Below are 16,873 nucleotides of genomic sequence, written 5' to 3'. Positions count from 1 at the left end.
GCTCTGAGCCAGGGGAATGGAAGTAACTTCTACACCAAGATGGAACTGGGGCCAGGTCCCCTGAGTTACAGCACCTGCGTGGGAGCTTGGAGAAGATTGGCTTCATGTCATGGGACCATGCCTGCCCAGACTCACAATGGCAGCCCAGTGAAGCTGGAAGAATATGAGAGGGCTAGCAAGTGTAGCCGAGGGTGAGAGGAGTTGGAAATGGGGTGGCAGAGGAAGATTGGCTTGCTGATTCAAACCCAGACATGGCAGTCATTGAGGGAAGAATCACATGGCTTTCGCAGAGTGGAGACTCCCACAGCCATTGGGGGGAGAACCACGCAGCTTTGCCAGAGTGGGGACTCCCTCAACCCTGTGGGGGAGAACCACTTGGTCTTTAGCATAGTGGAGACTCCCGTGGCTCTGGGAGAGAGAATCACGAGACTTTGGTAAACTGGAGACTCCCACAGCCATTGTGCAGAGAGGACCACATGGCTGGGGCAGTGGAGAGAGAGAACCACGCAGCTTTGCCAGAGTGGGGACCCCCATAGCTGTAAAAGGAGGAACCACCACCCGGCTTTAGCAGAGATCCTGGCGACACAGCTGATGGTGCTGGGAACTGAGGGAGGCCTACCAGCTGAGATGGATTACCGAGAAGAACCGGGGGCTGCCTGAGCCATGGACTTCTATTTCTTTTCCTGAGATATGGTACCCCAGACTGGGCAAAGGGGGTAAAGAAGGACTGTGTGTGTTTGTGGGTATTTTAAGGGATTTGGGATTTTGATGAAGACATTAGGTCACTACTTTAAGTTTGTATAGCATTAAATAAACATTTCCTTTCCTTTTCAAGAATCTTTGACATTGAGAGACGTCATTCCTCTGGTGGTGGACATAACAAACCTGGGGGGTTCCTTTCAGGTAATAGTATATCATCCCAGGCCCCCTTAGGCACCCCCATTGTTGTGTAAAAATTCCACTGCTAGGATTATATCCTAAGAACCCTGAAACACCAATCCAAAAGAATCTATGCATCCCAATGTTCATAGCAGCACAATTTACAACAGCCAAGTGCTGGAAGCAACCTAGGTGCCCATCAATGAATGAATGAATCAAAAAACTATGGTACATTTACACAATAGAATTCTATGCAGTAGAAAGAAAGAAAGAAGAGGCTCCTACCCTTTGTAAAAGCATGGATAGAACTGGAAAGCATTATGCTAAGAGAAATAAGCCAGGCAGTGAAAGACAAACACCATATGATATCACCTTTAACAGGAACCTAAACAACAAAACAAAGAAACAAGCAAAATATAACCAAAGACACTGAAATAGAGACCAGGCTGACAGTGACTGGAGGTTTGAGGGGTGGTAATTTCAGGGGAAAAGGGGAAGGGTTTACAGGAACAAGTATAAAGGACACATGGATAAAAACTAGGATGGGGAGATGGAAATGGGAGGGAAGTGGGGAGGGCTAGAGGGGTGGGCTGAGATGGAAGTAAAGGACAGAAATCTATACTTGAACAACAATTAAAATAAAATAATTAAGCCCTGGCTGGCGTAGCTCAGTGGATTGAATGCGGGCTGGGAACCAAAGTGTCCCAGGTTCAATTCCCAGCCAGGGTACATTCCTGGGTTGCAGGCCATAACCCCCAGCAACCGCACATTGATGTTTCTCTCCTCCCTTCCTTCCCTCCCTAAAAATAAATAAATAAAATCTTAAAAAAAATAATTAAAAAGAGAACAAATTAACAGTAACTGCATAAAGGGACATGAACAAAATTAAATGAGGGTATGATCAAAGTTCCAAAATGGGGGACAGTTAGGGTGGGAGAATGGAGACAACTGTACTTGGACAACAATAAAAAATGTATACATACAAAAGGAAAAGAAAAATACAGATGGGAACTTCTTGGGGGAACATAAAAATCTAATAAAAAACCCAAATCTGGATCATTTCTATTCTGTGAGCCATCAAAATCTAGGCTTTTTTGCCTGCCTCACTTTTCTGTATTTTTCATCTAGTATAACTTTCCCTTATAATTTGAGGGCACACTGAAATTATTTAGTTTTTATTTTTTGAATATATTTTATTGTCTATGCTATTACAGTGGTCCCATTATTTTCTCCCCTTTATTCCCTTCTCTGTGCATATCCCCTCCCATCAGCATTTCTTTCCCTCAGTTCATGTCCATTTGTTATAGATATAAATTTTTTAGCTTCTCTATTTCCTACATTATTCTTAACCTCTGGTTGTCTCTTTTGTACCTATAATTTATGCTACTTATAGGCTGTAACTTTTATCCCATTTTACCCTCTCACTGATAAACTTTCCCCATGTCATCTCCATTTCTGTGATTTTGTTCCTGTTCTACTTCTTTGCTTAGTTCGTTTTTTCTTATGTTTAGTTGTTGATAGTTGTGAGTTTGTTGTCACTTTAATGTTCATATTTTTGATCATCTTCTTTTTCTTAGATAAGTATTTCTAATATTTCATATAATAAGTGCTTGGTGATGATGAACTCCTTTAACTTGACCTTATCTGGGAAGCACTTTATCTGACCTTCCATTCTAAATGATAGCTTTGCTGAATAGAGTGACCTTGGATGTAGGTCCTTACCTTTCATGATTTTGCACACATCTCTCCAGCCTCTTCTTGCCTGCAAGGTTTGTTTTGAGAAATCAGGTGTCAGTCTTATGGGCACTCCTTTGTTGGTAACTGTCTCCTTTTCTCTTGCTGTTTTTAAGATTCTCTCCTTATCTTTAATCTTGTGTAATGTAATTATGATGTGCCTTGGTGTGTGCTTCTTTGGCTCCAACTTCTTTGGGACTCTCTGAGCTTCCTGGGTTTCCTGGAAGTCTATTTCCTTTGCCAGGTTGGGGAAGTTCTCCTTAATTATCTCTTCAAATAAGTTTTCAGTTTCTTTTTCTTTCTCTTCTAGCATCCAATTGATTCTGATATTGGAATGTTCACAGTTGTCCCAGAGGTTCCTAAGCCTTTCCCCATTTTTTAAATTCTTGTGTCTCTTTTTTTGTTGTTGTTCATGTGTAATCATCTTCATTTTCACAATACCACGTCCCCGTCCCCACCCATCCTCACCTCTGACCCTCAAACCCACCCCCTTTGGTTTTGTCCATGTGACTTTCATACATATTCCTTGATGTGCATCCCCTCTCCCAATTTATCATCTACAATCCCTCTCCCCCCTCCTCTCAAGTTACTGTCAGATTGTTCTTTATTTTGATGTCTCTGGTTGTATTTTGTTTGCATGTTTGTTTTGTTGATTAGGATCCACTTATAGGTGAGCTCATATAGTATTTCTCTTTCACTACTTGGCTGGTTTCACTTAGCATAATGCTCTCCAGATCCATCCATGCTGTCGGGAAGGAGCTCTTTCTTTCTTTCTGCTATGCAGTATTCCATTGTGTTAATGTACCACAGATTATTTTATCCACTCCTTTACTGATGGACATTTATGTTGCCTCTGGGACTTGATTAAAGGGAATTGTGCTGCTATGAACATCAGGGTGCATAGGTTCTTTTGGATTGGTGTTTCAGGGTTCTTAGGGTATAAGCTCAGCAGTGGAATTGCCAGGTCAAAGGGAAGTTCCACTTTTAGTTTTCTGAGGAAATTCCATACTGTTTTCCACAGTGGCTGCACCAGTTTGCATTCCCACCAAGAGTGCACTAGGGTTCCCATTTCTACACAGTATCTCCAACACTTGTTTGTTGATTTGTTTATGATGGCCATTCTCACTGGTGTGTAGTGTTATGTCACTGTGGTTTTAATTTGCATCTGTCTGATGATGAATTATGTTGAGCATATTTTCATATTTTCTGGGCCCTGAGTATGTCCTCCTTGGAGAAGTATGTCTTCAAGTCCTTTTCCCATTTGTTATAACTGGATTGTTGGTCTTCCTGGAGGGGAGTCATGTGAATTCTTTATATATTTTGTAGATCTGACCCTTGTCTGAGGTATAGTCTGAAAATATGTTTTCACATGGGTTTGGTTCTTTTTTAATTTTCATGCTGTCTTTTTCTTCTTTTCTTTTTCTTTATTTTGTTATAGCTGTACAGAAGTTTTTTATTTCAATGAGATCCAATTTGTTTATTATTTCCTTTATGTTTCTTGCTATAGGGGACATATCTGTGAAATATTACTGATGGGAACATCTGAGACTCTCCTCCCTATGTTCTCCCCTAGGACATTTTTGGTGTCATGTCTCATATTTAAGTCTTTTATCCATCTTGACTTTATTGTTTAGTATGTTGTCAGTTGGTGGTTGAGTTTCATTTTTTTTGCATGTAGCCGTCCAGATCTTCTAACACCATTTGCTGAAGAGGTTCTTTTTAATCATTTTTTTGCATCTGCCCCCTTTGTTGAATGTTAATTGACCATAAAGACTTGGGTATATTTCAGGGCTCTTTATGCTTTCTCGTTGGTTTGTGTGTCTGTACTGTTTTTTTCTTTTTTTCTGTTCTATGCCAAATTATATTTTATTAATAGAAAACATCTGTTGAGTTGATCAGATGACAATTTCTGGTTATTATCTACTATTATAAGCTCTAAGAATTATTGTGAGAGAATATGGTATATTAGAGCTGGTTATAGTATATAATTATGTTATATATATGGATTTATTTCTGTATTTTATTAAATTCTTTTGAATTTTATTGTTCAAGTACAGTTTTCTGCCTCCCCCTCCCCCTCCCCACCACCCTAGTGATCTCCTTCTCCCTCCTGTTTACACCTCCCATTCTTTTTGTCCATGTGTCCTTTATAGTTGTTTCCGTAAACTCTTCACCCTTTCCCCCCATTATCCTCTCCCATCTCCCTGATGGTTACTGTTGGTTCTTAACTTCAATGTCCCTGGTTATATTCTGCTTGCTCTCTTGTTTTGTTGATTAGGTTCCACTTAAAGGTGAAATTATGTAGTGTTTCTCTTTCACCACCTTGCTACTTGTACTTAGCATAATGCTCTCCAGTTTCATCCATGCTGTCGCAAAGAATAGAAGTTCCTTCTTTCTGTCTTATGTGTTGTATTCCATTGTGTTCAGACACCATAGTTGTTTTTGATCCTTTCATTTACTGATGTGCACTTATGTTGCTTCCAGCACTTGGCTATTGTAAATTGTGCTGCTATGGACATTGGAGTGCATAGGTTCTTTTGGATTGTTGTTTGGGGTTCTTAGGGTATAATCCCAGCCGTGGAATTGTGAGGGTCAAAAGACAGTTCATTTTTAATTTTTTGAGGAAATTCCATACTGTTTTCTGCAGTGTCTGCAATCCCACCAACAGTGCACTAGGGTTCCCTTTTCTCCTCAATCTCTCCAACACTTGTTGTTTGTTGCTTTGTTTATGATGGCCATTCTGACTGGTGTGAAGTGGTATCTCATTGTGGTTTTAATTTGCATCTCTCTCATGACTAGTGATACTGAACATTTTTTTCATATGTCTGTGGATCCTCTGTATGTTCTCCTTGGAGCAGTGTCCATTCAAGTCCTTTGTCCATTTTTTAGATTAGGTTGCTTGTCTTTTTAGAGTGAAGTCATGTGAGTTCTTTATATGTTTTGGAGATCAAACCCTTGTCTGAGGTATCATTGGCAAATATGTTTTCCCATACAGTTGGTTCTCTTTTCATTTTAATACTGTTTTCTTTAGCTGTGTAGAAGCTTTTCATTTTGATGAGATCCCATTTATTTATACTTTCCTTTATGTCCCTTGCTGTAGGGGACATATCAGTGAAAATATGGCTGTGTGGAATATCTGAGATTTCCCTGCCTATGTTTTTCTGTAAGATGTTTATTTTGTCACAACTTATGTTTAAGTCTTTCATGCACCTTGAATTTATTTTTGTGTATGGTGTAAGTTGGTGCTCAAGTTTCATTTTTTTCCACGTAGCTGTCCTGCTCTCCCAATACCATTTGTTCAAGAGACTGTTTTTAGTCCATTTTATGCTGCTGTCCCCTTTGTCAAATATTAATTGACTGTAGAGACTTGGGCTTATTTCTGGGCTCTCTGTTCTGTTCCATTGGTCCATGTTTCTGCTTTTATGCCAGTACCAGGCTGTTCTGATTACAGTGGCCTTGTAATACAGTTTGTTATCTGGTATTGTGATCCCTCCTACTTTGCTTTTCTTTGTCAAAATTGCAGCAGCTATTCATGGTCATTTATGGTTCCATATAAATTTTTGAAGTGTTTGTTCTATGTCTGTGAAATATGCCATTGGTACTTTAATGAGTATTGCATTGAATTTGTAAATTGCTTTGGGTAGTATGGACATTTTGATGATGTTAATTCTTCCAATCCATGAACATGGTATATGTTTCCATTTGTTTGTGTCTTCCTTAATTTCTTTCTTCAGTGCTGTGTAGTTTTCTGCATACAGGTTTTTTACTTCCTTGGTTAGATTTATTCCTAGGTATTTTATTTTTCTTTTTGCTATGTCAAATGGGATTTTTTTTCCTGATTTCTGGTTCTGCTGTTTCATTGTTGGTATACAAAAATGCCTTTGATTTCTGGATATTGACTTTGTATCCTGCAGTTTTTCCAAATTCACTTATTAGGTCAAACAGTGTTTTAGCATAGTCTATAGGATTTTCTAGGTACACTATCATGTCATCTGCAAACAATGACAGTTTTGTTTCCTCCTTTCCAATTTGAATGCCTTTTATTTCCTTTTCTTGTGTGTTTGCTGTGGCTAAAACTTCCAATACTATATTGAATAGACAACCTTGTTTTGTTCCTGATCTTAGTGGGAAAGATTTTAGTTTTTGCCCATTGAGTATGATGTTGGCTGTAGGTCTCTCATATATGGCCTTATTATGTTGAGGAATGCTCCCTCTATTCCCACTTTGCTGAGTGTTTTTATCATGAATGGGTGCTGTACCTTATCACATGCTTTTTCTGCATCTATTGATATGATCATGTGGTTTTTGTTTTTGCTTTTGTTTATGTGATGTATTACATTTACTGAGTTTTGAATATTGCACCATCCTTGCATCCCTGGGATGAATCCCACTTGGTCATGGTGTATGATCTTTTTAATGTATTGTTGGATGAGGTTTGCCAATATTTTGTTGAGGATTTTAGCATCAATGTTCATCAGTGATATTGGCCTGAAGTTTTCTTTCTTTGTTGTGTCTTTATCTGGTTTTGGGATTAGGATGATTCTGGTTTCATAAAAAGAGTTTGGGAGTCTTCCATCATTCTGGATTTTTTTTAATAGTCTGTGAAGGATAGGGATTAGCTCTTCCTTAAATGCTTTGTAGAATTCATTTCTATTTGTCTTTAATCGTTGGTATTTGAATTATAATGTGTGTTGTGTGGGCCTCTTTGAGTTCATCTTATCTGGTACTCTGAACTTCCAGCACTTGTATGTCTATTTTTTTTCTTTAGATTAAGTACATTTTCTGTCTCTATCAGCTATCCCTAAAATGTTCATTGGTATGCTTGATGTTTTTCCAAAAGCCCAGTAAACTATTCTTACTTTTCTGGATACTTTTTTTCTTTTTGATATTTTGGTATATTTTTTGTTACCTTATCTTTCAAATCACTGATTTGATTCTCTGCATTATTTAATATACTTTTGGTTCCTTATAGTGAATATTTATTTTGTTTCTTATATTTTGTTTCTGACTATTTATTTTTAAAGTTTCTATGTTAATTTTTGCTGTTGAAATTCTCACTGAGTTCCTTGATCATCCTTATAACCATTGTTTTAAACTCTGTATCACATAGTTTGCTTACCTTCATTTAATTTAGTTCTTTTTAAAGACAGTTCCCTATTATTTCATGTTGGGCCTGTTTCTTTATCCCCCATTTTTTGCTACCCCTCTGTGTCTATTTCTATGTATTTTTTAAACTGCTACATATCCCAGTCTTGGTAGAGTAGTCTTATGTAGTAGGTGGCCTGTGGGGCCTAGTGGCATAGTCTCCCTGGTCACCTGAACCAGGTGTTCCAGGTATGTTTGTTTATTTGTTTGTTTGTTTGTTTGTTTGTTTTGTATGGACTGTATGTGGTTTCCTATTGTAGTTGAGTCTTTATTAGTGTTTTGAGGGCTCATTGGTTTTAAGGGCTGTGCATGACTACCATGGGGCAGCTGTTGTGTTGTGGCTGATGCATTGTAGAAGGATTTGCTTTAGTGGGAATCTTGTGTCTGCTGAGTCTGCCCTTTTATGTGTTTTATTTGTGGAATTAATTGGGTTGTGCTATAGTGTAGTCTGAAACTGATTACAGATGTGTTGGTTTGGGGGCCTCTTGGGATGTGAATGCCAAGGTCAGCTGCTTCCTGTACCTTGCCTGGGCCACCTGGTATGAGTAGCACAGTGATGGTTTCCTCTTAACCTAAGCTTGTAGGTGCCTGGGACGGGCTAAGCTACATATATATTTTTTAAGATTTTAATTACTTATTTTTAGACAGAAGGGAAGGGAGGGAGAAAGAGAAGGAGAGAAACATCAAGGTGTGGTTGCCTCTCACATGGCCCCCACTGGGGACCTGTCCCAAAACCCAGACATGTGCCCTGACTGGGAATTGAACCAGCAACCCTTTGATTCACAGCCCGCACTCAATACATTGAGCTACACCAGCCAGAGCCTAAGCTAAATATTGAACCCCGCTGCCACTAGTGTTAGAGTTTGGGTTGATTAGAAAGAAGCACAGGACACACCAAAGCTAGATGCTGCTTTTGGGGATGTTTGTAAGTCTTTGTAAGATTTTAGAAAAATATGCAGTGGAGCCAAAACAGGTAATTTGTATTAACAAAGCTCCTGGAATTAGCTTGTGTGAGCCTGCAAGTTGGGTGTAGCTAGGTGTCAGGGAATCTCCAGGGTGGGATGCACAATGTTAGTCAGGTTCGTGGAAACTCAGCTATAGGCACCTACCTGCACCTCTAGGGGGAAGTTTTAGCAAAGATAGAATGGCTATTGTCAGCATTCTGTCTAGGACAAAACTACCCCTCCAGGTCTTGCCTGTAGCTAATTAGTTTTCCCTCCATCTTTTCTGGTTCTTATTTAAGAAATCCTTACCAAATGACATGTTTATTGATTTGAGAGAGAAAAATAACATCAACATGAGAATAACAACCAACATCAGCTGGTTGCCTCCCACATGTGCCTAACTGGGGATCAAGCACACACCCCTAGGCATATTTACTGACAGGGAATTGAGTCTGCAACCTTTTGGTGTACAGGATTTCACTCTGACCCACTAAGCATCCAGCCAGTTTTCCTGATGCCTTTTGAACTGCTCATGAAACTCAGAGCAAGTGAATCCAAATAAGTCTCTGTGGGCCCTTTAAGAGGAATGCCTCGTACTCTAGTATCTCTCCAGCTCACTTAACCACAATCTTTATGTTTATTTTTTTTCCACAGCCAGAAGGTATAGGGACTTTTTATGGCATGAAAACCCTGGGCTGGGGAGCCTCATTTGGGACTGGTATCTGTCACTTCAGGGGAGCCTCTGCAGTCAATATATCCCTCCCAATTTTTAACCACCACACTTGGGTGTGGGACCTGGCTATGTTGCACCCCCACCCTTTTTTACCAGTTTGATGCAGCTTCTTTCTGTACCTCCTTAGTGATAGAACTTCTGTTCAGCTAATCTTCAGATGGTTCATTTTTTTCACTTTTCTTTTTCCTTCTTAAGAAGATTGTATTTATTTACTTTTATTTTTTATTTTATTTTATTGTTGTTCAAGTAAAGTAGTCTGCATTTTCCCCTCACCACTCCCCTACCACCCCAGCCATTCCCACATCCCTCCCCTGACCCCCACCCCCTTGGTAGGGATTTCAGGCAGTTCTTAATGATGGTTATTCTGTAGTTCAGTTGTAACTCTGAAGTGGTATGGGACGAGTAGAGAATGCAGCACTTACCTACTCTATCATTAACTATAAGCTTGGATATTATTTTTGACTTGTGGTTTTTCTCTTTCAATTTTGAATATATCATTTACTCTATCCTGGCTTGGAGGGTTTATGCTAAAAAAATGACAATAATCTGATGAGGTTTTCTTTGTAGGTTACATATTTTATTTTCCTGAGTGCCCTGAGAATTCTTTCTTGTTATTACCTTTTATAAAGTGTCTTGGCAAAAGATTTTTTTTGTATTGAAATAATTAGATAATCTGTTACTATTTTGCATTTGAATGTCCACCTCCTTCTATAGGTTTGAAAAGTTCTCAATTAATTCTTTGAATAGGCTCTCTGTCTCCTTCTTCCTCTCTTTGCCTTCTGGTATACCCATTTTCTTTATGTTGCTCCTTTTAATGGAATCAGAAATTTCTTAAAGAGTTCTTTAATTTTCTAACCTCTTAGTTTTCTGTTCTTCTATCTGAATTATTTCTATCTGTTATCATTGAGCTCATTAATTTCCTTTTCCATCTGGTCTGCTCTATTTCCAATGCTTTGTAATGCATTCTTCATCTCATTTATTATATTCTTTAGCTCAAGAATTTCTGTTTAATTCTTTTTTATAGTTTCTATAGTTTTGGTAAAGCACTCTTTTGGTTCATTAATTTTATCCCTTAGCTCATTGAACTGCCTTTCTGAGTTTTCTTGTATTTTGTTGAGATTTTCAAAACTGTAATCTTAAACTATCATTTAAATCAGCCTTTCATGTAGTTAAGTTTGGTTTCTGAAGACTTCTGTTTCTATGCTACTATGTTACTTTGGTTATTCATGGCAGTTTTTTTTTCTGCCTAACATTTGAGGTAATAAAGTTTCTTAAATTATTTTGTTCTTACCAGTTTAGCAGGTTGATAAGTTGAGAATTTTTTTCTTTTATTTGTTTGTTTGTTTGTTTTGTTTTGTTCAGTAAGTGGTGGTACAGCACAAGTTTTTGTGTTCTCCTACCTGCACTGCTTGCACTACCAAGATCATGGGGCAGTGTCACTTCAGCCATGGAAAATACCATGTACCCACTAGGGTGGTGGTGCACGTCCCTTCTGTTTGGATCACCTTGGTCTCAGGGAATCACCACTATTATGGGGGGAATGTGCAAATTGTGAGGAACTAGGTTTTCAGGTGTCATGCATTACCTTCTTATTGCTAATGTGCACTGGTTTTGATTTGCTACTTTAGGCATATCCACTGCCTTTACTGCACGGGTGGTAAGCACAAGGCCTACGGGCAGAATCCAGCCCTCCACCTTGTTTTATCTGGCTTTTATCTGGTCTTGCACCTTGTTTCTACCTGGTGGCAGTGCCGACCTCCTTGCCCCTAGTTAAGGAGTAGTTACATTTATACAGTTCTAAAATTATATTCAGCCCTTTGAAGTCAACCGCAAGGCTGATGTGACCCTCAGTGAAAATGAGTTTGGCACCACTACTCTGCTGGATTCCACCTTGACAGGCTGGAGGAGAGAGGAATGTTCATAAGGTGTTTCTTTTTTATTAGTAATGGCTATTGAACTACTATGCTGTTTAATACATCTCATCTACTGCTACAGATTTTTGCTGCAATAGGAGGAGAAAAGGGAGCCAGCTTCTCAGGTAATGATGCTGCTTCTTCCCTTACTAACCTTCAAGTCATAGTATGAGGGTCCCAACCCTACTTCTCCACCATTACTATGTAGCTGGGGCCACAATGGTGTCTGTGGCCACTGTTCCTTAGCTTCCCCGAGTTTGCTTCCCCTGCTCCTTCTTTTTTTAAATATATTTTATTGATTATGCTATTGCATTTGTCCCATTCCCCCTCTTCACTCCCTTCTGCCCTGCACACCCCCTATGATGCACATTCTCCCCCTTTAGTTCATGTTCATGGGTCATACATGTAAGTTCTTTGGCTTCTACATTTCCTATAAGATTCTTACCTTCCCCCTTTCTATTTTCTACCTATCATCTATGCTACTTATTCTCTGTACTTTTACCCTCCCTCCTCTTCCCACTCCCCTGATGATAATCCTCCCATGTGATTTCCATTTCTGTGTTTCTGTCCCTGTCCCAGCTGTTCACTTAGTTTACTTTTGTTTTTGTTTTAGGTATGGTTGTTAATAACTGTGAGTTTTCCATTGTTTTACTGTTCATATTTTTTAATCTTCTTTTTCTTAGATAAATCCCTTTAATATTCCATATAATAAGGGCTTGGTGATAATGTACCCTATACATTTTCCTTTATTTCACTTAGTGTAGCCTTCATTTTTTTCATCTAATTTGTGACCAAATTCAACCAATTCTGTGAGCATCCTGACTACCAGTGTTTTGAACTGTGCATCTGATAGGTTGGCTATCTCTTCATCACTTAGTTGTATTTTTTTTTCTGGAGATTTGGTCTGTTCTTTTATTTGGGTCATTTTTTTTTTCACCTTGAAGCACCTGTTATGTAGTGAGGGACAGAGCCTTAGGTATTCACCAGGGCAGGGTAACCCATGTCACTGCATTGTGACACTATATGTGGGAAAGTTGTCCAAGAGGGAACAATGGCATTTGCTCTACTTTCTGCTCTATTTCAGTCACTTCCCCCACTTCCCACAAGCAAATTGGGCCCCTCTGGTACTGATGCCCATGTGGGTAGGTTTGTGTATGTTCTAGGACCCTGTGGGTCTCCCCAATGAACTTTCCTGTGAGGCTGGGGGTTTCTCTCGCTGCCGCCTCAGCCCCCACAGATGTTTTCCATCAGTGGTTTGAGGCTTTATTTCCCTGCCCCGGGGCTCTGGGTTGTGCAGTCTGTCCCTCTCCCCAGTTGTTTCTCCCAGTTTATCTGCATGTGAATGTGGCACCACCTAGTCCACAATGTGCCGCATTGCTGGGTCCACCAATTGCTGCCTTGCCAGCCAGCTGCAGCCTTGTGCACCCTGCTCCACAATCCACTGCCTCACTGGGTCCACCAGCCGCCACCTTGCCTGCCCTGGCCCTCCAGCCACTGCCTTGCTGAGGGTCTTCTCTTCCCAGTTGCCTCTCTCCACGTCCCCTACCAGTCTGGATGAATATGTCTTTTTAACTCCTTGGTTGTTGGACTTCCATACAGTTCGGTTTTCTGTCAGTTTTTTTTTTAATTGTTGTTGTCCTTCTTTTGATTGGGCAAAGAGACAATGTTTCTACCTATGCCTCCATCTTGGCGAGGAGTCTCCTTCTAATGCATCCTTGTATTAGGAGTGGGGGCTAGGAGTCCCCACTCCTTCTAATGCATCCTTGTATGTAGATCTCTCAAGAATTTTTGTGTGTTAAGCAGAGAAACTTTTGATAAATTAAAGTTGTTCTTGCAAATATAAGGGGATATACAAAGGGGTGTTCTTACTCTGCCATACTGCTGATGTTTCGGAGGTTTTTTGAAAGTACATTTTAGAAGCTTGTAGGGTCAATTACTTGATGGAACAGGTGATTCCTTCCTTTCCTTAAGTTTGCTCATCCAAACACAATTAAGATACTCAGCATAGTAAATGATCTTTTGAATCAGTATTCTTCTTTGAAGGCAATTTTAATTAAAAACTACACATGCACCCATGGAAAGATTTTCTATACCTATGAAAAACTGTGTCACCATTGTATTGTTAAATTCAATAAACAGCATAAAATCACATGTAATTTAGAGCACAATAAATTTAAAAATACACAATTTGAAAATATTTACAAATTCATAAATTTAAAAAATTTTTCAATTACAGTTGTCCCAGTTTTTCACCCATTGCTCTCCCTGCCCTGCTTATACCCTGCTACCTCAGTCAATACTTACCCTGTTGTCTATTACCATGGGTTCATTATACATGGTCCTTGACTAGACCCTTCTTCTTTCTCCCATTATCCCTCTCCACCCTCTACTCTGTTCACTGTCAGTTTGTTCTTTACTTTCATGTCTCTGATTCTATTATACTCATTTGTTTTGTTGATTAGATTCCACTTATAGGTGAGATCATATTGTATTTGTCTTTTGCTGCCTGGCTTATTTTGTTTAGTATAATATTCTTCAGTTTCATCCATGCTGTCAGGAATGGGAGGAGCTCCTTCTTTCGTTCTGCTGCATAGTATTCCATCATGTAAATATGCCACAGTTTTTTGATCCACTCATTTACTGATGGGCACTTAGGCTGTTTCCAGTACTTGGCTATTGTAAATAGTGCTTCTCTGAACATTGGGGTGCACAAGTTCTTTTCAATTGATGCTTCAGGATCTTTAGGGTACATTCCCAGCAGTGGGACTGCTGGACCAAAAGGCAGTTTCATTTCTCATTTTCTGAGCAAATTCCATACTGTTTTCCATAGCGGCTGCACCAGTCTGCATTCCCACCATTCCCACTAACAGCACACCAGGATTCCCTTTTTCCAGCATTCTTGCCACAACTTTTCTTTTTTTTTATGATGGACATTCTGACTGGTGTAAAGTGGTATCTCACTGTGTTCATAAATATTTTTTGAAGTATCAGAATATAAATTTCAGTTACTTATACTACAATTTTGGCTGATTTTTATTTCCTGTTTTGTATACCATTCTTTTAATTTTTTTCAAATACTAAGTATATATTTTTAAGAATTTTTAAAAGATTTTATTTATTTTTAGAGAGAAGTGAGAGAGAATGAGAAGGAGAGAAGCATCAGTGTGTGGTTGCCTTTCATGTACCCCCTACTGGGGACCTGACCCACAACCCAGACACATGCTTTGACTGGGGATCAAATCAGTGACTGTTTGGTTCACAGGCTGGCATTCAATCCACTGAGCCACACCAGCCAGGGCCCAAGAATACTTTTATTAATATTTAAATAAAGTATACAAAAACACCAAAAATTGTGCAAAACCAAAATTTTGTAAAGACTATATTTAATGTGATGTGTATGCTTGCCTTTTCATTAGTTCAGTCCAGTCAGGGTCACATGAAGATAAAGCTACACACATGTCAGGGGTGCTATTAAACCTATTCTTTTTTATTTCTTTTTAGTTTTTTAATTAAAAAAAGTTTGTATTGTTGCTTAAGTACAGTTGTCTCCTTTTTGTGATGTATTTTATATTGTACTTTAAGAAAATATTTCAAAAATAAATTTTTGTCTTCACTTAAAGGGCATTTTTTTTTCATTATTTTTAGAGTGAAGAGAGGAGGGAGAGAAAGAGAGAGAAACATTAGTGCAAGAGAAAACCATTGCTTGGTTGCTCCCATACACACCAGATCCAGGAATTCCAGGTGCCCAGATTGTGGATCAAACTCACTACCTTGGAATGTGCCGTGACCTGTAATCAAACCTGCAACCTTTCAGGTATGGGACAATGCTCCAACCAAATGAGATGCACTGGCCAGGGCTAAAATAATTTTTTAAAACCTCATTTCTTCCCAAGTTACTTATACATTAATTAAATATCCACATTCTCTTTTATATGCTTACATTTCTCCCAGTTTGAGGGCCAATCTCATTTATTTCTTGCTTGTGCCATCTCAGAAACCACTGTATATATTCGAAGAGACAGTTCTGGGACTACTGGAGCTTGGGCTTGGACAGGGACCAAGGTTTTAGGAGGAAACATTTTATCAACTCAGCATCTTTTGGAGTTGGATTTTGCCCCAAAGATAGACACAGTCAAAGTTTTGGCTCAAAAAAGCAGTTTAGGGTTCTTCTGAAGGGATTAGGAATCCACAGATAAAATGCAAATGCTCACCTGCTGCTGTCACACCAACCAGGCCTGTGAGGCCAGAAAAGGAGAAAATCTAAAGTCTGCTAGTTTCTAATCTCCAAGTTTCAAAAAGAGCTAAGCAATAAGACTGTAGAGCAAAAGAAAATAGTAATAAGGGAGAAGAAGCCTGGGAAGTGTCTGCCACAAAAGTAAGGCCTAGAATATGGTAGAAGGGCAAGACTATATGCTCCAGGCCCACTGGCCTCAGAGACCATCCCAAATCTGCAGTCTGGAGTGGGCTTTTAGTAGTTCTTTGCAGACTCTGTTGTTCACAAAAGATCTATCTGTATGAATGGTAAGCATATATCTTTTTTTGAACTCTGCGAGGAAATTTGATCAATTATTATCCCTGACAATACTTTTCTGACAAAGGTAATGAGTTCCAGAGAAGTTTGCTGTTTATATGGCTGATAAGTGGTGGAGGTGGGCCTCAAGATCTACACAGTTTACTTCAAATGTTTGAACCTTTCCAGTGCCCAATGATGATTTCATTACCATGGTTAAACCACAGATCTTTACATGTTACTAAAAATGGGCATTGATCTAGTGGTTAAAAAGACCCTTCTCATCACTGACCTTTGAAAGGCTGTTTTTACATTCCTGGAACATGGGATTGGGATGCTCCAGCAGAGGCTTGGGCCAAAGCTGTAGAAGCTGCTTCCACCTAGTCACAGCTCTTTGGAGGATTTGTGATATGCAATGAGATGATTTTATTTTACATGAATCCTCAGGGAGCTCTGTTTCTACAGTTTGTGGTTTAGAGTCTTTCTATCATGTCTCTCACACTCTGACCCCTGTCTCATTAGCATTTAAAGAAGGAAAAGCATTTTAATTTTTAGCACTCAGCAATGTTCCTATTTTTGGATTCATATTGATGAGCAGATTTTTTTATAGAAAAAAGAACTCATAAAAGTTCATGAAATTTTTGAACAATGAAGCACAGTCACCTGGATTTTAAAAATATTTTAATTTTTAAATTATAGCTGACATTTAACATTATATTAGTTTTAGATGTACAGCATAGTAATTAGACATTTATAAAACTTATGAAGTGATTCCCTCAATAAGTCTAGTAGCCAGCTGGCAACATAGATCATTATTATAATATTATTGATTATATATTTCCTATACTATACTTTACATCCTTATGATTATTTTTCAACTGCTAAATTATATTTTTTAATTCCTTCACCTTTTCCACCCAGTGCCCCAACCCTCTCCCATTTGGTGACCATAATTTTGTTCTCTTTATCTGAGTTCGTTTCTGTTTTGTTTGTTTATTTTGCTTTTTAGATTTCA

Source organism: Phyllostomus hastatus, unplaced genomic scaffold, assembly GCF_019186645.2.
Source record: "Phyllostomus hastatus isolate PE091 unplaced genomic scaffold, TTU_PhHast_1.1 phas_contig_36, whole genome shotgun sequence".
NCBI lineage: Eukaryota > Metazoa > Chordata > Mammalia > Chiroptera > Phyllostomidae > Phyllostomus > Phyllostomus hastatus.
This window is presented reverse-complemented; position numbering follows the sequence as displayed.